The sequence below is a fragment of the Amborella trichopoda genome, chromosome 13 (assembly GCF_054954075.1).
Source record: "Amborella trichopoda isolate Santa Cruz 75 chromosome 13, AtrichopodaSantaCruz75HAP2 v2.0, whole genome shotgun sequence".
In the NCBI taxonomy this organism is placed as follows: Eukaryota; Viridiplantae; Streptophyta; class Magnoliopsida; order Amborellales; family Amborellaceae; genus Amborella; species Amborella trichopoda.
The window spans coordinates 10,166,824-10,185,830 of NC_142348.1; the positions used below are offsets into that span (position 1 = coordinate 10,166,824).

Below are 19,007 nucleotides of genomic sequence, written 5' to 3' on the forward strand. Positions count from 1 at the left end.
AGTTTTCGCACACAACAAGTGGTATCAGAGCGCTGGTTAGGGGTTGTCGATCTGACAGTAAAAGTTTCGGATGCAAAGCTTGAGGTGGAGAAAATTGATGGCAAACACTATTTTTCAACTAGAATGATGAAAAAATTTATTTGACAGAAGATGAAGAATTCATAAAGCTATCCAATGGATGTTGGCATGGTGAGTAAGTGATTTTGATATCAAGGTAGAGATTGTTGGATTTGGTGCTATCCAAAATCAGTCATATAAGGAAATCTAATTTCATGTGGGATTGAGATATTTCCATATTATTTGGGATTGATATATTTCATTATTACGTGAGATTGATATTTATATTTGATAAGTTTCCTAACGGAAATAGAAATCCAAAAAGATTAAGACTTTTGAATGGATATATCTCTTGGTCTTTTGAGATATATGTAACATCTATAAAAAGTTTCCTATTTGGTATGAATTCCTAATTTGATATTTATGGGATGAAAGTACAAAGAATTTGTTAGCCCTATTTGACTCACCATATTGGAAATGTGGTTTCATCTAGAGAGAGAGAGGGGGACATGGACTCTTGTGCATAAGATGTTGAGCTTCTTATGGAGAGAAACATTGTGAGGATGCCTCATGTAGACTCTTAGAAATTGAGAGGCTTGTTCTTGGAGATTGAGATATTTGTTTCTTATAGAGAAGTGGTTCTCATAGAGGTTGCTCTCAAAGTTATCTTCTTAAACAGTGGTCTAGTTATGGAATAGAGATTGCTCTCAAAGTTATCTTCTTAAACAATGGTCTAGTTATAGAATAGAGATGAAAGATCGTCAATGGTGCCGTTTGGGAGAACAGGTTTAAAAGGGTTTGCTCGACTGTGTTTTTGTCGATATTTGTTCGTGAATATTTATGTAACTTTTATTGGTATAGTGGATTTTTGTTTGTTGTACTCGTGGATGTAGCCCTTTTGGGCTGAACCATGTTAATATTTGTGTTCTTGTATATGTGTTTTATATTTTATTTCTCGTACTTTATTTGTTGCCAAAAATCAACCAGTCGGGTTTAGATCTTCCTCACACAACAATAATTCTCACTATCAATAATTCTCACATTTGTAAACGCTTAAATTTGTAGAGGATTTTGGTTTTTATTTATTTATTGTGACTTTATTATATTTAAAATATTCTTATAAGTGATGTATGATGTTAAGTATAGATCCCCATAACTTTAGCTCAATCCTATATATAAAAAAAGAATAAAATTAGAATGCGATTTTTAATATAGAAAAGTAGTTCTTAATTGTAAAATATAAATTATTTGAGATAGTTTTTAAATTTCAAGATAAAAAATTATTTTTCTTTAATTTCTCTGTAGAAAAAACCTATTTTCTATAAACAAAATTTATATAAGTAAGATGCACCTCACAAATCCAGCGGACAAGAGTACTCTGAAATTGGAAAACCTTCCAATTGATGATCTCATCTTCGAGATATATATATATATATATATATATATATATATATATATATATATATATATATATATATATATATATATATATATATATATATATATATATATATATATATATATATATATGAATTTCAAGTTCTAAAAATTACGCATCTTATAACAAGTTATCTAGATCATCTATTTTCAAGATTTTCAAGTGCTTATAAATCTACTCAATCTGCACTATTTCTTAAATTTGAAATTTCACAGTTAGGAGTGACATGGATTTTCAAACCATTATAAAGTTTTTAAGACCAGAACTACTTCTTCTGGTAAAATTTAGAATTGTGTCGTACTTGTATAGTATACGGTGGGCACCTTACACAAACCTCACCATTTTTTACATTCAACAAATCTAAAATTTGTCCTCACTTCATTTTAAATCAAGAAATTTATGTTTATCGGAACAACATAAAAGAGTGACATTATGTGCTTCAACCATGTATGGGAAATGGGAATTTCTTTACATTTTTAGGGATTTGAAATTTTTGGAATTTGAAATTTCACAATTAGGAGTGAACATGAATTTTCAAGCTATCATAAAGTTTTTGAGACTAGAATTACATCTTCTGATAAAATTTAGAGTTGTCTTACTTGTATAGTACAAGGTTGGCACTTTACACGCAAACTTCACCATTTTTTATATTCAACGAATCAAAAATGTGTCCTCACTTTATTTTAAATCGAGAAATTCCTGTTTGCTAGGATAATATAAAAGAGTGAGAACATGTGGTTCAGCCATATATGGGAAATGGGAAATGGGAAATGGGAGTTTCTTTGCATTTTTAGGGCTGGTAATAAGTTGGGCCTAGGCCAAGTCGGGTTTGACGCTAGCCTGGCCCAGCTTGAACTGGGCCGATAAGGTCACGACCTCATCCAAGCCGGCCCTATCATTGCCCTGACACATACCCACCATGTAGTTGGTCAGCCCTTAGGCTATATTTTATCGCCCAAGTCCTAGTCTTCCGGACAGGGCCGATTAGGCTAGGCCAGAAATGAGCCTATTTCCAGCCTTGTGCATTTGTTTCCGATAAGGCTAGGCCAGCAGTGAGCCTATTTCCAGCCTTGTGCATTTGTTTCCGATGGATTTTGCGGGCCTTTTTCATGTATTTCATTGTGGGCTACACTTATTAAACGCCTCTCTAGAGCCCAAAGCTCCGGAGCCCTCCCACCTAAATTGGTTGAATACTAATATAAACTGGTAGTGTCACCCATGTTTAGGGATGGAATATCAAAAACATGGTGGTCAAATAGGGGTGGCACCGGGTCGGGTTGGGTTGCCCGGACCTAGACCGGACCCGAAGTCATAGGACCCGGATTTGGACTCAAATCCGACTGGATCCAACCCAAAATTTTAATATATATCTATTTAAATATATTCAAGTATTTTCATAAATTAGGACCAAAATATATGTGAGACCCGGACCCAGACCTGAATACACCCAAACAGTGTTTGGGTCTAAGATTTGAACCCAAACCTGACCCGCCGGGTCTAATTTTTTAGCCTATACCCAAATCTGGGTTGGGTACGGCTCTATTGCCACCCCTATGGTCAAACAAGGCGCTCTCAGAATTAATAGGGAGCAAGTGTTGATTTAGGCTCGAAACAGTATTGCCGCCTGCATTTTGGTATGGAATATTAAAACATGGTTGTTAATCTGACTGCTCGAGGGGCTAGTTCTGATTATGATTTTGCCATCGTAGTTTTATTTCATCTCCTATTTCGCAATAAAGCAGAATTGGGCCATGAATTGCAAGGGCTCCAAGGCTCTAATTTCGATTTGTGGGATTGGTCTTCAATTAATAAATAATCGATTCATGGGATCATTTTCAATTAATAGAGAATCGCCCACCTCTCGATCACGATCAGCAATTTTAAGTCTGATGGACAATTTTTTAATCACAAGTTTGGTTAGCAAAAATGGGTACCTCAACAAGCCCCATAAATTTGAAGGAAAATCACAAGGATAGTAACCAGACGTGCAAGTTGCCAATCATATTTCTCATGCCCTTTAGTGCATACATACATATTCTAAGAACTGAATTATTTTGAGTTAAAGAACTATTATTTAAGAGGATAAATCGTATAGGTTGATGGTCTAGGTAGGTCCATGCCTGCCAAATGAGCAAGCCGATATCCTGCATAGGCAGCCAATCAATTGGATCAAAGGCATATTTTAATAAGTAGAATGTACACACCCTAAGGGTACGTTTGTTTTTTTAAAAGATACTTTTTGGAAAGTTGAATGTTTTATTCTGAAAGATTTAAATAAATTCTAGATATTATGTTTGATAACCTATTGAAATGTTAAGAAAGTTCTAGATATTGTGTTTGATAATATATATATATATATATATATATATATATATATATATATATATATATATATATATAGTATGCCCATACGTAAATGGCCCAGATTAAATCTGGGCCATTTTGTGGCCAATCTGACGCTCACAGATGTCCGGTAGTGTTTGAATTTTAAGTTTTTTTCTACAAATCAAAATCACTTGAAATTTCAGGCGTGTGTTCTTCTCATCAAGACGCACCTAATAAAAATATAACAAAAAAATAATTCGTGAAAAAATAATTGACCAAATTTCAAGTGATTTGGAATTGTAGAAAAAAAATTACAATTCAAACACTATCGGACATTAGTGATCATCAGATCGGACCAGATTCAATTTGGGCCATGGGCGTTTACTATATATATATATATATATATACTACAAAACGCCTATAGGCGAAAATGAACAGTGATTTTACTTACCGTTATCACCATCCAAACTTCATCGCATGGTCACATTTGTCAGGTACTAGTTCAATTTTTATTTTTTTTACTAATCAGAATGATATGAAATTTGGAGCATATGTACATCTTAGTGAAGTGCACATAATAAAAATATGAAAAAAATAATTCACGAAATATAAATTGATTAAAATACCTCTGTAAATTTTCGGGGGTACTTTGGTTAATTTATATTTTACGAATTATTTTTTTCATATTTTTATTAAGTGTGCCTCAGTAAGATGTACACACATTCCAAATTTCAAATAATTTGGATTTGTAGAAAAAAAAATGAAAATTGAAACACTACCAGATAACTGTTCGTGCGATAAAGTTTGGATAGTGATGAGGGTAGACGAAATCACTGTTCATTTTGGCCTATAAACATTGGAAATAGTTATATATATATATGGTGCGGTTTCTATAAGGATGCAACCTTAAACAATCCAATCAAGGCACACCTTAAAATTTTATCGTAACATGTAATTTTGTTATAAAAAATTCTTAGTATTATCTTAAAATCTATTTTCATACCTAATTAGAAAATTTTAAATTCCAAAAATGGTTAAAATCAAGTAGATCTATAAATATATGAAAATATTGAAAATGGACGGTCTAGATAATTTGTTGCAACTATTTTCGAGACTCAAAAACGTTTTTTTTCATATTCATACATCTCAATGTTGAGATAATCGATTAGAAGATTTTTTCAACATTAAAACAACGTTTTCGATAGATTTTTGAGGTGTATTTGTGATTCTACATTTTAAGGTTGCAACCTTATATAAACTTTTCCCATATATATATATAGCTTACATTCAAATGGCATAGAGAAATGTGATTTCAACACTGGAAATCTTTGTGATAGCCCTAAAATATATTTTAATCTTTATTTATAAGGTTTAAAGCTTAAAAAATAGTGTAGATCGACACATCTATGAAAACTTGAAAATCTTGAAAATTGACGGTCCAAAAAAGCATTACAAAATATACTATTTTCGAAACTTGAAATCCTTTTTTTTTTTTTTTCTCATGTCCATGCATCTTGATGTCGAGATGGTCAATTTGAAGATATTTGGGCATCAAAACAATCTCTTCTAGTGAAATTTTTTACGTGGGTTTTAATTTGATTGTTTAGAGCCTCGGCTCTATATAAAGTTTTTCCCTCCCTCTCTCTCTCTATATATATATATATATAACGTTATATAATATAATATATTTTATATATTTTATTAACGTATATTTGTATTATATATAACATATAATATAATATTTTTTATAATATAATATAAAATATCTATATATTTTGTATATAATATTTTTATTATTATTTATTTTATTATATAATATTTATTTAATATAATAAATATATTATTTATAATATGCTAATATAAAATATATTATATATAAGAAAAATGATCGTGTGAGACCCTCCCACTCCTCAGTGGCATGAGACCCCCATCATTGGCTGTTGGATTTCGATCGCCTTTCCACTCAATAAAAATTTTACCGGGTGAGGCAGTAAACAGGTGAGCACAACGCCCAGTAAATTGAAATGTATGCTTTAGTCTGTAGTTTTTTTTTTTCTCATCCCATCTTTTCTCTTTTCCTATTCCTCTCTCTCTCTTACCTTTTCCATCTCATCTTTTCGTCCTCCTTTCATCTCTCTCTAGAATGCCTGCAAATGAACCAACTTGTTTTTTTCCTCCTTAATGCACTTCTCTCTTCCCCTTTTTCTCTTCCATTCACTTCTCAATGATAATTCTTTGATGGCCTTTTATGGGGGATTAATAAGTTATTAGTTTGTTTTGTGTTCGATATCTAGATGTTTTAATGAATCTTGGTTTTATTATTGGATATTTCTTAGTTCTATGAGAAATTGGAACACATTAAAATGTCATTTTAATTTGAGAAATGATCTTACGAGACCTCCCACATCCATGTGTGTAGGATATCAAAGGATCATCATTAAATTTGACACAGATCTCTAAAAAAGTTATCATATGGGTGTCGGACTTGACTTTTCTAAAAATCTATATCAAATTTAACGGTGATCCTTTGGGATCCTAAACACATAGGTGTGGGAGGATTTCGTATGATCATTACTCTTTTAATTTTAGGACAAATAAAGACATTAATTAGGAGAATCAAGGATAATGTGGGGAAATTTTGGTAAGATATTCATTTGAAACGGTTCAAATTTAATAATAGATTTTTTACTCCATTTTGCAAGCCTCAAGTTGAAGTTTTACGATCACGAGTTCGGTTGCAACTGGGGTTTTAAGGGGGAGATTTATTTTCCATAAATCAAAGGAAACCTCGAATTGCTTATGGGGTTTTAAGGGAGAGATTTCTTTCCAGAAATCAATGGAAACCTCAAATTGCTTCTGTTTTCAGGAGAAGAAATCTCAATTTCTAGGGTCATCAAGAGGCCTTTAAATTAGGGTTTTGAGAATGAGTCGAATAGGTTTGGTGAAAAAGGGTGTTAATGGAGAAGACAAGGTAAATATAGATGATACAGAGCTTAAAAAGGAAGCATTGAGCTCGAAGAAGATGGAGTACCGATTGTTGAAACACGATACTTTGCCTGATTGATTATTTGAGAGACAATTAGTTCATACTCGATTATTACAGGTGTGAATGGCCGGGCATGCTTCAACATCTTCTCTTAGTATATATATGGAAAGAGGAGGGAGTGGAAGAGAAGTGCGAGAGATGAAACAGAAAAAATGGGGAGAAAACACTTGCGGCTGGAGTCTACTTAAGCAAGGGAAGAGATGAGATGGCAAACCAAGGGAGAAAGAGGCTCGGAGAACTGGTATTTAGAGAGAAAGAGAGTAGGAGCCGCGGGGAGCTCTTGAGAAAAAGCGAAAAAATTAACGAGCGTAGAAAGTTACGGGATATTCAAGAAAATTTTTTTTTTTTCTAGACCCGTATTCCCTACGGGTTCCCTAGGTAGCATCGATAGCCATTTGCAATTTGACGGCTTAGGATTGGGGTCCTATACCTTTGGAGTGAGTGAGGGTATCACATAATCATTACTATATAATATATTTATATTATTATATTATATATAATATGAAAATATTATATAATGTAATAAAATATATATTATTATACTATATTATATATAATATATATTTAATATAATAAATATATATTATATAATATAATGATATAAATATTATATATCATATAATATATATATATATATATTACTATAAAATATAATATTATATGATATTATATTATATCATATTATGTTATGGTAATATTAGATTACATTATATCATATTAGTAATACTATGTGTATTTATATTATGCATTGTGAATATTTTTTTTTTGAAAGATTAAGCTCTTAGCCCCTATCCCTATAAACTTATTCTTTCACTTTTTAACAAAGGAATGAGAAATTTTATTGAAAGATTAGTTTCCGAACTTTAGATGGAAAGTGTGAAACAAATGCGGAACTTTTTATAAATCTAAAATAATACTTTCAGAAAAACAAACACGACCTAAGAGAAATTATAAGAAAAATAAAAAAAAGAGAGGCATTAGGTAATACATTGCTCATGATTAAGCTAGACCAGGCCAATTAGCTCAACCCTAAAAAATTAGGGCCTGGGCTAGAAGATGTTTCTCAAGGGCCAGGCTACTATGGTCTAAGTGCAAGGGCGGACTAGACCTCGGCAAGGGCCATGACAACGCTAGCTTTGGTCGACCTAGTTTGTAACCCTTGTTTTCTGTGCCGTATGTTTCTAACTTTGGTTCGCTTGTATTATATTTGGCCTAGCACAGGTTGGCCTTGGCAAAGCCAGGGCCTCTTCTTTTTTTTGAGAGATAGTTCAAAGATATTATTAATCTAGAACGAGATTACAGAATCCAAAATAACGGCTTCAGAGAGGGTAGAACCTCCTTTGACTAGAGAATCAACTATTACATTAGCCTCCCTATACACATGAACAAAAGAGATAGAAAAATAGGAGGCGAGATCCAAAATCTGAAATAACAAAGATTTTAACTCCCAAGAAAGTTTCTGATCTCCTTTGTACCATTTCACAACATTGAGGAAATCCCCTTCAATAATGACAAAGTCAGGGCTTCTTCGAGTTGGTTTAGTTCGGGGCAATAGGGGCTACGCCCTGGCTAGGGCCACAGCTAGCCTGGCCTGGGCCTAGTTGCTTGCCATCCATAAAGAGCATCATTTGTATATAACACTATTAAAGATTTAGATTATTGAGCACGTGTTATGCTTCCAACGGAGCATGCTGTACGTTTCCTCCCTTAGTGAAAGAACTATATCAGCAACCAAAATAAATTAGATTTTGAGTTCTTCAACACCTTTATCTTCCCTTCCAAAATCCGGAAGGTCGCTGTTTATTCTTGGGATATTACTTTCTTCGGGCACACTCAAAAAAGACATTTTGAAAATCTATCTTTGTAGGTTAGTTGCTGTGTTGAAGAAGTTGCATTCCCAAAATTTGAGGTTTTTAAAAAAATCATAAATTGGGTTTTACATGAGGGAGCATATTATAAGTATACATTGTTAAAAAATGACTATACCATTTTGCAGCTAGTTGTTCTAGAAATAACCCACCGACCAACTAGCTATGTTAAAATTTTGCGGTTTTGAAGTGCGGCTTTACTTTTCTATGTCTAAATGACTAGTGCACTTATGAACTTTTCTATGACTAAATTTTGTCTAATTGACTAAATTTACTATGACTAAATGACTAAATTTTGTGGGGTTTTGAAGTGCGGCTTTACTTTTCTATGACTAAATGACTAGTCTAGTTATGAAATTTTGAAGTGCGGCTTTACTTTCCGTGGGGTTTTGAAAAAAGTGCATATAAGGTCGCAACCCTATATTATAGAAATACGGTGCATCTCAAAAATCAAGTAGAAAATAGCGCTCAAAAGTAAGAAAGCCTTCCAATTGATCATCTCAAGGTTGAGATGTGTGGAATAAAGAAAAGAAAGAATGCCAAGTATTAAAAATAATGCAACCTATAACAAGTTATTTGAGCCATCTATTTTCAATTGTTCACAAATCTGCTTGATCTGCATCATTTTTAGAATTTTAAATTTTATAATTAGAGTTAAACATGAATTTTGAAACCGTTGAAAGGTTTTGAACACCAAAACTACATTTTTGAGCAAAATGTAGAGATGCACCTTACTTCTATAATATAAATAAGGTTTGTACCGTATTCAAACCTCAACCAGTTCTTTCAATTTACATCTTAGTCCACCCAACAGGCAATATAGAGCATAGAAGTGCATTGTCATCCACACGGAACTCAAGCACAAAAGCTGAATATCCCTTCTCTTTCATGAGCTTCCTCGTAGTCATTAAAGGCCATTTCTCCAATTTCCCTTCTCTCTCCCCTCCTTCTCTCTCCTCAGACACATAGTCAGGAGGCCGATTCTTACTATTATCGGACGTGTTCACCCCAAAGTTGCGGCAATAAGACTATACGCTTCCCCTTTTACTCTACCAATAACACAGGGGATGCAATTCAGTGTGGAATTCAAAGATTCAATCTCTCTTGTGATTCTTCATCCAACTCTATCATGAATTTCGACAATCGAGACTACGAAATTAAGCTTATTTCGTATCCCGACCGCTTTCTCCAGCTCTTTGATGCTAAATTGGTGAGTGATATGCAATTAGGTGACTGCAATCCTCCATATGATTTTCTGTCTCTACCAAGATCCAGGTTCCTAAGCTTTTCCCCACTCACCCTTGGTGTCTCTATGATCAAATGTCCATTAGATGTGGCAATTGAGAGTGGAAACAATGTGTTTAAGTATGGGAATTGCAGTGGCTGTAGACTTCACTCTACCAGTGAGTTTGATTGTAGTGGAGCTGGTATTCAAATTGTAGTTGTGTGGTGTTCCAACTGCAACGGTTAAGCTTTGAGATGCTAGGGGCCGTCGACCTTGTGTCGGTGTTGATCGACGGGTTCTCCTTACAATGGGATTGTTCCTTAGATTGCGAGAGCAAAGGGGGTCGATGCGTGTTTATGTCTCACACCAAGAATGTCACTTGCGTTTGCGATGGTGGTTGCCGTGGCGGCCGGAGCTCAGGTGTGTGTGTCTCTCTCTCTCTCTCTACAATATGCATTATATATGCAGAGAAAGAATCCCATGGATTTTCATTATGTGCATGAGTACACACAGGAAGAGAGGAGGAGGATTCACAATAAGAACTTACAAAGATTGATCCCCTTTCAAGTCAATCTGTGGAGAGTGGGGAAAGAGTCATAATTTAGACAATTCAAAGGGAATAGTGTGGAGATTTGAAGATATGATTTGGGCACGTATAAAATGCTCCCTTGGGAGCATATATTATATGTCTACTCCCTTGGGCAAAGCACTAATTTTAGAGATTTTTTTTCTTTGAAGTTTTGGGATCCATCTAAGTATAATTAGATGATTATTTTCAAATAAAAAATGGATTTTGAGTTTATAAACATCTAGATCATTCCTCATAAAATTGGATAGTTCTGATGCAATATTAGGATGATATTTTTTTAAGCGCATAAAGAGTGAAAGTTCAAATATTTTTCTGAGGTTATTTGCCGGATTTCAGAGATTGAATCCCCAAAATTTGTAATAGAAAAGATAACGTTAGAGTAAATTTTGCCCTAGGGAGTCAATGGATAGTATAGTCCTATAGAAGTAGGAAATCTTTTGATTGAAACTAATCGTTTGGAACTCTACCATCCCAGTCCCTAAAGTCCAACTCAACGTGCTCTAAACAAGGAAAGATATTTTGATATAAGGAAATTTTTGTTTTTTGTTTTTTGGCGGTAACGTACGATTTATTGTTGATTCAAATGTAAAATACAAGATGTTCAAGCAAAGACACAAGATTGCATAAATATAGTAACCAACAGAGAGGGAGTATGGAATCCTTCGTTAGCGAGAACATCAACATCTTCATTCGTCTCTCTATAACAATGTTGGACTGTTGCCATAGAGGTTGACAAAATATCCTAAATTTGATGGAAAAAGGTCCTTGCTCCAAGGTATATGGGCATTTCTCGTACTCTAGGCAATGACATCTGCCGAGTATCCTTCGATAATCATGCCCCCTTCAAAATGCATGATAATTTCAAACCTTTTAGTAAACGTTGTGCTTCCGCCTCATTTGCTGTTGTGATACCACAAGTACCCAAGTAATGAAATATAATATGCCCCAAATTATTTCTGATGAGACCACGATAACCAACTGGCCCTAGATTGCCAAGTGAACTTTCATCAAAATTAAGTTTAAAAGAATTCACTGGTAGTGGTATCCAAACAACCTCACTATGAGTATTGGTGGTAACACCTATAGTGGTCACTGCCAAGGGATTGCTAATGATAAGACTCTTTTAGGAATAAAACCACTATCCTTATATGCAAGAAACCAATCAGCTGCAACTGCCAAAATATTCGATTTTAATGTAGACAGATATGTACTTATACTATCAAATACTCTTCTATTTCTTTCCTTCCACACACTCCAGAGAAGTCTAACCCAAATAGATCTTCAAAGAATAGTTCTCATCTTTGAAATATCGGGTGTGATTCATCAGTCAAAAAAAACTCTGATATTTTGGGGCAGAGGTAATGACAGATTGACGTACTGTCGAGTCCATTCATAAAGATATGTAACAAAATGGCATGAGAGGAAAAGATGTTGTGAAATTTCATCATTGTCTTTACATATGATCCATATATTGGTGATAATAAATCCCATCTTTATCAGATTGTCAACAGTTGCTAATTTATCTTGACACATGATTCATAAGAATAGCTGCACTCTAAGAGGCACATGCAATTTCTTAATCTTAAATAAACCAGCATCCAAGTCTCTTCAACGATAAGAAAATATTGGATTGTCGGTTGACTTAACCGAAAAATCTTCCAAAGAGGTAAGATCTCAAATAAAGCTATTATCCATATTTGGAGTCAATTATGTGTCATTCAATAAATCCAACAATAGTTGATACTCCTCAATGAATCTGTCTGTATTTTTCCTATACTTGCAAGGAATGAACCAAACAATATTAGTATAAACACCCCCACTAGCCTCTTTGACAGATGTCAGTGGGTTTAAAGCTTTTCAAAAAACCTAAGGAAAAAGGTATCTCAACGGGTTGTCTTCAATCTCTTTGTCAAACCAAAAGAGAGTGGATTCTCCATTCCCCACTATTTTTCAGAATTGTCGTAGATACACAGATTTCTCATAGTCAATACATCTCCAAACATGGGACAAACTTATCTTGTTTCTTGGACTTTTAATGAGGCCAAAGTTCAAATCCATTCCATATTTTCTCTCAGAACAAGTACCCGGAAAGACTCAAGTTGTGTATGGATCCTCCACCATCATTTTACTAAAAGTTCCGAGTTCGTATGTTTTAGTCTCTTAACACCCAATCCTCCCTTCCTCCCTCTTTCAGTGGTCTACTATTTTTTTCCCAATTCACCAAATAAAATCTTTTCCTTCTTATGTCATCTCCCCACAAGAAATTTCTCATAATTCTATCTGGTTACTTTTCAACTGCTTTTGGCATCTTAAATAAGGAAAATTGTTTCATGTGGGCTAGACGGCATTTCTACATATGCGGTCCAGAAAGTGTAAAGCATCCATCTTCAAGATGAATACAAGTAAGTGTTCCATCTAAAAAAAATGAAAATTAACGATACAAATGTTTTCTTATTAGAAATCCAATTCCTAGTTCTTAAAATTTATTTATTCATTTATTCGTATTCATGATCTCCGTGTTAGATATTACATGTCTTTAAAAATTAAATCTTAAAATCCATCTAAAACATAGATTTATTAAGAGCCCGCATTTCTACAGATGCGGGCTTGGCCGCATAGAAACCGGGTCCATCTTATAAAGTTGGGGATGGACATCTATATAAAGGCTGGTATGGCGTGAACATACAATAGACACTTCAACGGTTCATATTGAATCTAGTTTCATCCAAAGACTAAAAAAAAGAAATTATTTTATTTAAAATTTTTTTGATCTGAATTGTGGGTGTAAATTATTTTTATGACAAATCAAAAAATAATAATAGTGAATATTTTCAATAAAAATAGTTTTATTAATTTTTTACTTAAAATATTTTATTTAGTTCTTCTTACAAAAAATTAATTTACACCTTGAATTTCAGATAGATATAATATTTAAATAAAGATATAAACAAAAGTAGATTTTAACTATTGTATATAACCTTTTTTTAATCTAAACATTTGAAAAGGTGCTTGTGCATCCTACCAACTGTCCACATGGACGTGAGACTTTCCCCTCATATATATATATATATACACGGAACCTGAAATATAAAATTAAGATGCACCTCTAAAATCCTTTGAAAAAGCTTGTTTCGATGTTGGAAAACATCTAATTGATCATCTTCCCATCACTAAGCATAGATATGGAAAAAAAAAAGCGATTCGAAGTCCTAGAAATAGTACATTATCTAAAGCATCTATTTTCAAGATTTCATACATTTGTAAATTTGCTTGATTTGAACCATTTTTTGAGTTTAAAATTTTATAATTAGCGACAAAAATAGATTCTTACACCATCCTAAAAATTTTCGACACCAAAATTATATCTTATTTGAAAGTGAACTTTGATTATTTAAGGTTGCAACGATATGCAAACCACACCTTATATATAATAGTGTTCAATTCAACATTTGGAAAAGAAAAAAAGCTTCCAATTCGTAAATGAGGGGCATTCCCAAGGGTCCGCACAATATTTTCCATATGGTGATCATGACCCTATAACAATGCGTTTATCACCATTCCACGATGGTTTGAACGGCGATTGAAGGGCCGATCGTTGTAGACTAGAAGTATATGCTTGCTAGTATGAACATATGGGTCATGCTATATTTTTCCCATTCCTATCCACCCATGTTTTTTCATGTAAGCAAGCAAACTCATGAGTCAAGGACACCAAATCAGGTTTGAAAAGTAAAAAGCCAAAGATATTCTACTCCATAGGGAGTATATTGTTCATTTACTCCCTCAGGTAAAACACAACTAGGGTGAACATAACCTCTTTAATACATAGATTAATCTCGATAAAAAAAAATTTCCTAATTGTGCCCCCTAAGTATTTGAAAAAAAAGACTGTCTCAAGATTGACTAGAAAACATCTAATTTTATGGGGTGAGATCCTCAGTGTTGGAAAACTCAAATTTCAAATTTTTTTTTTTTTTAATAGAATAATCATCTAGTTATTATAAGGTTGTTAATAAAATTTGATTATAAGGTGGTTAATAAAATTTCATATTGAAAAAATCCTCTTAAGAAGGTCGTCTAACCAAGGGAGTAGAAATAAACTATGCTTCCAAGGAAACATGGTATATTGTTCACACCAATTATGAAAGGATCCAATTCATCTAACATATTAAGGAGTTCCCTCACTCAGTCACCCTCACCTTCTTCTTCTTCTTCTTCTTCATACAAGTATAGAGAATATGAGGGTTTTCAAGTATGAACCCTAAAATATTACCTTTCTCTCATTAGAATACCCACCTAAGGATTAAAAAAAAGTTACCTTATCTATCTTTCACTCTTTCTTCTTCATATTCTCTCTCCCTACAAAAATCTTATGTTATAAAAAAAAATCCCCAAAGAGGACCCATGTGAGATTCTTCTATCTCTCCTTACTATTTAGGAGTTAGAAAGGGTTTCCCTTTCCCAATCTAAATCAAGGTAACCCTTTTTTGTATATCAACATCGGTTTCATCCCTGCAAAATATAGGATTTCCATCATCACCATCATCATCATCATCATTATCATCATCATCCTCAGAGCTTTTATCTAACTATTTAGAGTCGGCTATACCAATCTTGGTATGTCATTCTGCATTGTCAAATGTCATACACTTAATGGGACCATAAATCCTCAAATCTTTTGTTACTACTTCCAACCATATGTTTTTTTAGCCTACCCGTTGTCCTGTTTTAGCCTTCCACTTGAATTAACTTACATCTCATAACAAGTGCTATAATGGGTCTGCGCTGTACATGACCAGCCCACCTATCTCTATTGTCTCTCATCTTATCACCTATTAGTGCTACACTAAGTTTTTTCAAATGTATCCATTTCGAATTCTCACTTATTGTCTTATCACTCATTCATCTCACTATCATCATCTCAGCTACACTCATCCTATGGGTATGTTGCTTCTTGACTGTCAAACATTCCACCCAATGGTTTAAAAAGCGGATCGGTGACTCGGATCGGGCACCTCAAAAACCGATCCGGATCGGCGAATCGACGATCGGGATCGGGAATCGGTCGGATTAAAGCTTCAAAAAAATCCGAAAAAATTATTAAAATTCATTATAAATGTTGTTTTTTAAGAATCCAATAAAAAATGAGGGTACTACATTATTAACTTTTATTTTTTTTATCAATTTGTGAATATTGAGATGTTCTTTCCCTGTATAAATTTATTTTAACTATTAAATTTGCATCACATAAAAGAAAAATTATAGAATTATCATGGATAAAATATATAATTATATATGGACTATTATAAAGAGTAGACTAATCAATGAAAGAATGGCCATTAAAATATCGTTTTGGCGAAAAACCCTAACCCGCTAACAAAACCCAAACTATTACAGCCTAACTAACTAAAATCCAAAATTATTACAACCTCACTAATTATAATATTATATACTGAAATTATAATTATTAGTTTACATTTTATAATTATTTTATAAGACAAATAATAACAAATTAAAAACATTTTATAATATTATCTAATTTAAAATATATTATTGACAACTGTAAGAAAAATAGTACATTATATGATTTATAATGTAAAAATTCATAAATAAAATAAAAGATTTGGTTATCAATGTAAAAATTAATAAAATGCGTACAAATTTTGGAAATAACACTTCAATTTTTCAAAAATTTATTTTTTTAGGTTTCTATAATAAATTTAGTGAAAGAGATTGTTAGTAGAAAGATGGAGATTTCAAATAGAATAAACTTTTTATTTTTATTTTTTTTATACCTTTCATATTATTTACAAAAATAATTATACCACTATATAGAACAAAAATTAATTTTTTTTATTTTTCATTTTCTTATGTCTTTTATATTATTTACAAAAATATTTATATTTATACCAACCACTATATACACAACAAAAATATTTATATTTATACCAACCACTATATATACAACAAAAATGCAACACATGCTCAAAGGGATTCGAATACAACAAAAATATTTATATTTATACCAATCACTATATACACAACAAAAATGCAACACATGCCCAACCAAAGTTATAACCATCAAGCCATCTAACTACATGTGACTATAAATTGCTGATTAATAGACTATATTTACATTGCCTTTTCATTTAATGATGTTTGGAAATTATCCCATATCGAAAGATGAGTATTCAAATTTGGTATATAAATACTTATACAATATGAAATATAAAATATATATAAGAACATTAGGGCAACCTCGCATGTGCGCTTAGACATATGTGTGCACATGTGAGTGTGCGTGGGGGCATGCTCGCACGTGCGCTTGGACACATGTGTGCGTGTGTGAGTGTGCGTGGGGCACGCTCGCACGTGCGCTTGGACACATGTGTGCACGTGGGAGTGTGCGTGGGTACGCTCGCATGTGCGCTTGGACACACGTGTGCAGGTGGGAGTGTGCATGGGGCACGCTCGCACGTGCATGTCATGCGTTACGTGTGTGAACCGGCCTGAACCGGATGGGAACCGGCGGTTCCACTATAGAACCGGGCTGAACCGGATAGAACCGGATGGGAGCCGACGGTTCCACTCTAGAATTGGGCGGTTCCCGATTTTTGGTTGGAACCGGCACGGGCACGCGTGTTTCCGAGTCGAACCGGGCGAGTCCGGTTTGACTCGCCGTTTTTTAAAACACTGATTCCACCCATAAAGTAAAGTTGGTCTCACAGCCGTCCTATAAAACTTGACCTTCAGCTTCATTAGTATGCGATGATCACATAAAACTGTTGTTGCACATTGTACTCATCAATTATATAAAGTTTCTTAAAACCATAACTTTTTTTACTTAACGTTCACTAACTTGAAGACATGTTTTCATTCTAACTAGTCCGCTCTAAGAATTGCTGCCTACTAATTACTAATCATCAAGTAACCATAATCTCCGAGGAAGTTCTACACCAAGTGAACTTCTCTCTCCCAATGGCTTAGTCAATATATATGCTAGATTGTCATCAATATGAATTTTCTGCAATAAAATTATGTATCTTCTATCATACCACAAACAAAGTGATATTCAATATCAATACGTTTAATTTTGTCATTAAAAGCTGGATTCGTCGCAAAAAAAAAAAAAAAATTAGGGACGCTGGGAAAGGAACAAAACCAAACTATTGTTCTGCAACACATGGCACAACTTATCATTATATATGATATTAGGTTGATGCGCTTTGTGGCGTGTGGGTGGTGTGTTCATGTCCATTTCATAATACGTTGTTACAATGTATATCTAGCTTCAATTTTATGCGTATAAATAGTTAATGCTTGAGGAGGCATATTTGCAAGGGAAATTTTTTTTGACCATTGTCTTGAAGATCCCGAGTTTTTAATCGTTTAAAATCTTAGTTGTTGAGCTGTTAAGTACTGATTAGGGCACTACAATTGGAAATTGCAGGTCCTGGGATCAACATCAAAGAAACAGCCGTCATAGGTAATATTAATGCTACTTGCTGTTCTCTTAATACTAAAATTTTAACCAACCCCTATTTGTTTTCCTCACCGCATGTGTGTGCACAGATGCACATTCATGAATAGCCCCAATCTTTGATGCATGCATACACATACACTTCCTGCGCGTCTCCCATGTGTTTGTGTGTTTTCTTAAACCAAAAGATGTCAAATTTCTATGTGCTCTTTGAGACAGACAGCTCAGATTACTGTTTATGACATAAATATAGGGTAAGCTTTACATGTGGCGCTACACACATAAGATTCACAACCATTTATTTTAGCTGCAATATCTGAATGGATAGCTGGATCGCTTAGTTATATGTCGAGTGAATATCTTGATCAGACTACTCATAATGTTTTATTATCATTTTTATTGTGTAAATCACTTTATAGTGAAATTTGGGGTGTGTATATATCTAGCAGGGATGCACACATGAAACATGGATGCGGGTGTCTGACATTTGGTGGACATGGACAAACATGTTGAGCCTTCTAAATCTGCTACGGAGTGTCTAATGGCATCTCCCATTTTGGACATATTTCGGTTTTATGGCTTTTTTTTGTTTGTAGACACCATTTTTTAATGAATAATATTTTAAAAAAAATATAACAATATTTTAGAATAATAAAAGTAGTTTAGAATAAAAAATAAAAAAATTTATTTTTCGATTGAGTGTGATCATATGGTTATGGATCAATACATTAAAACCTATTTAATTATCACGCAATAAGGTGCTATATTTTGAATTAACAATTAGATAACGGTTTTTAGATTTTCCATGTTCTTATGGCACAACAGTGGTGTATAATAAAATTTTGATTAATAATATTTTGATTTACAAAAGGACAAAGATTAAATAAGGTCGACTCTTTAAAATGTAGAATTAAGATGCACCTCTAAATTTTTTCGAAAAAGTTTGTTTTCATTTTGGAAAAACATCGAATTGATCATC

The 19,007-nt window shown here is 33.4% G+C and overlaps 1 long non-coding RNA gene across 2 annotated transcripts; it reads left to right on the forward strand.

Moving 5' to 3' along the window:
* Positions 1 to 17,519: 17,519 nt before the first annotated feature.
* On the forward strand, positions 17,520 to 18,719 carry LOC110007072 (uncharacterized). Of its 2 annotated transcripts, XR_002280600.2 has the most exons (3): positions 17,520 to 17,790; positions 17,999 to 18,034; positions 18,478 to 18,719. It is a non-coding gene; the product is annotated as an uncharacterized LOC110007072 (long non-coding RNA). The 2 variants fall into 2 exon arrangements; XR_016046847.1 differs by having other exon boundaries at positions 17,520 to 18,034.
* Positions 18,720 to 19,007: the final 288 nt, after the last annotated feature.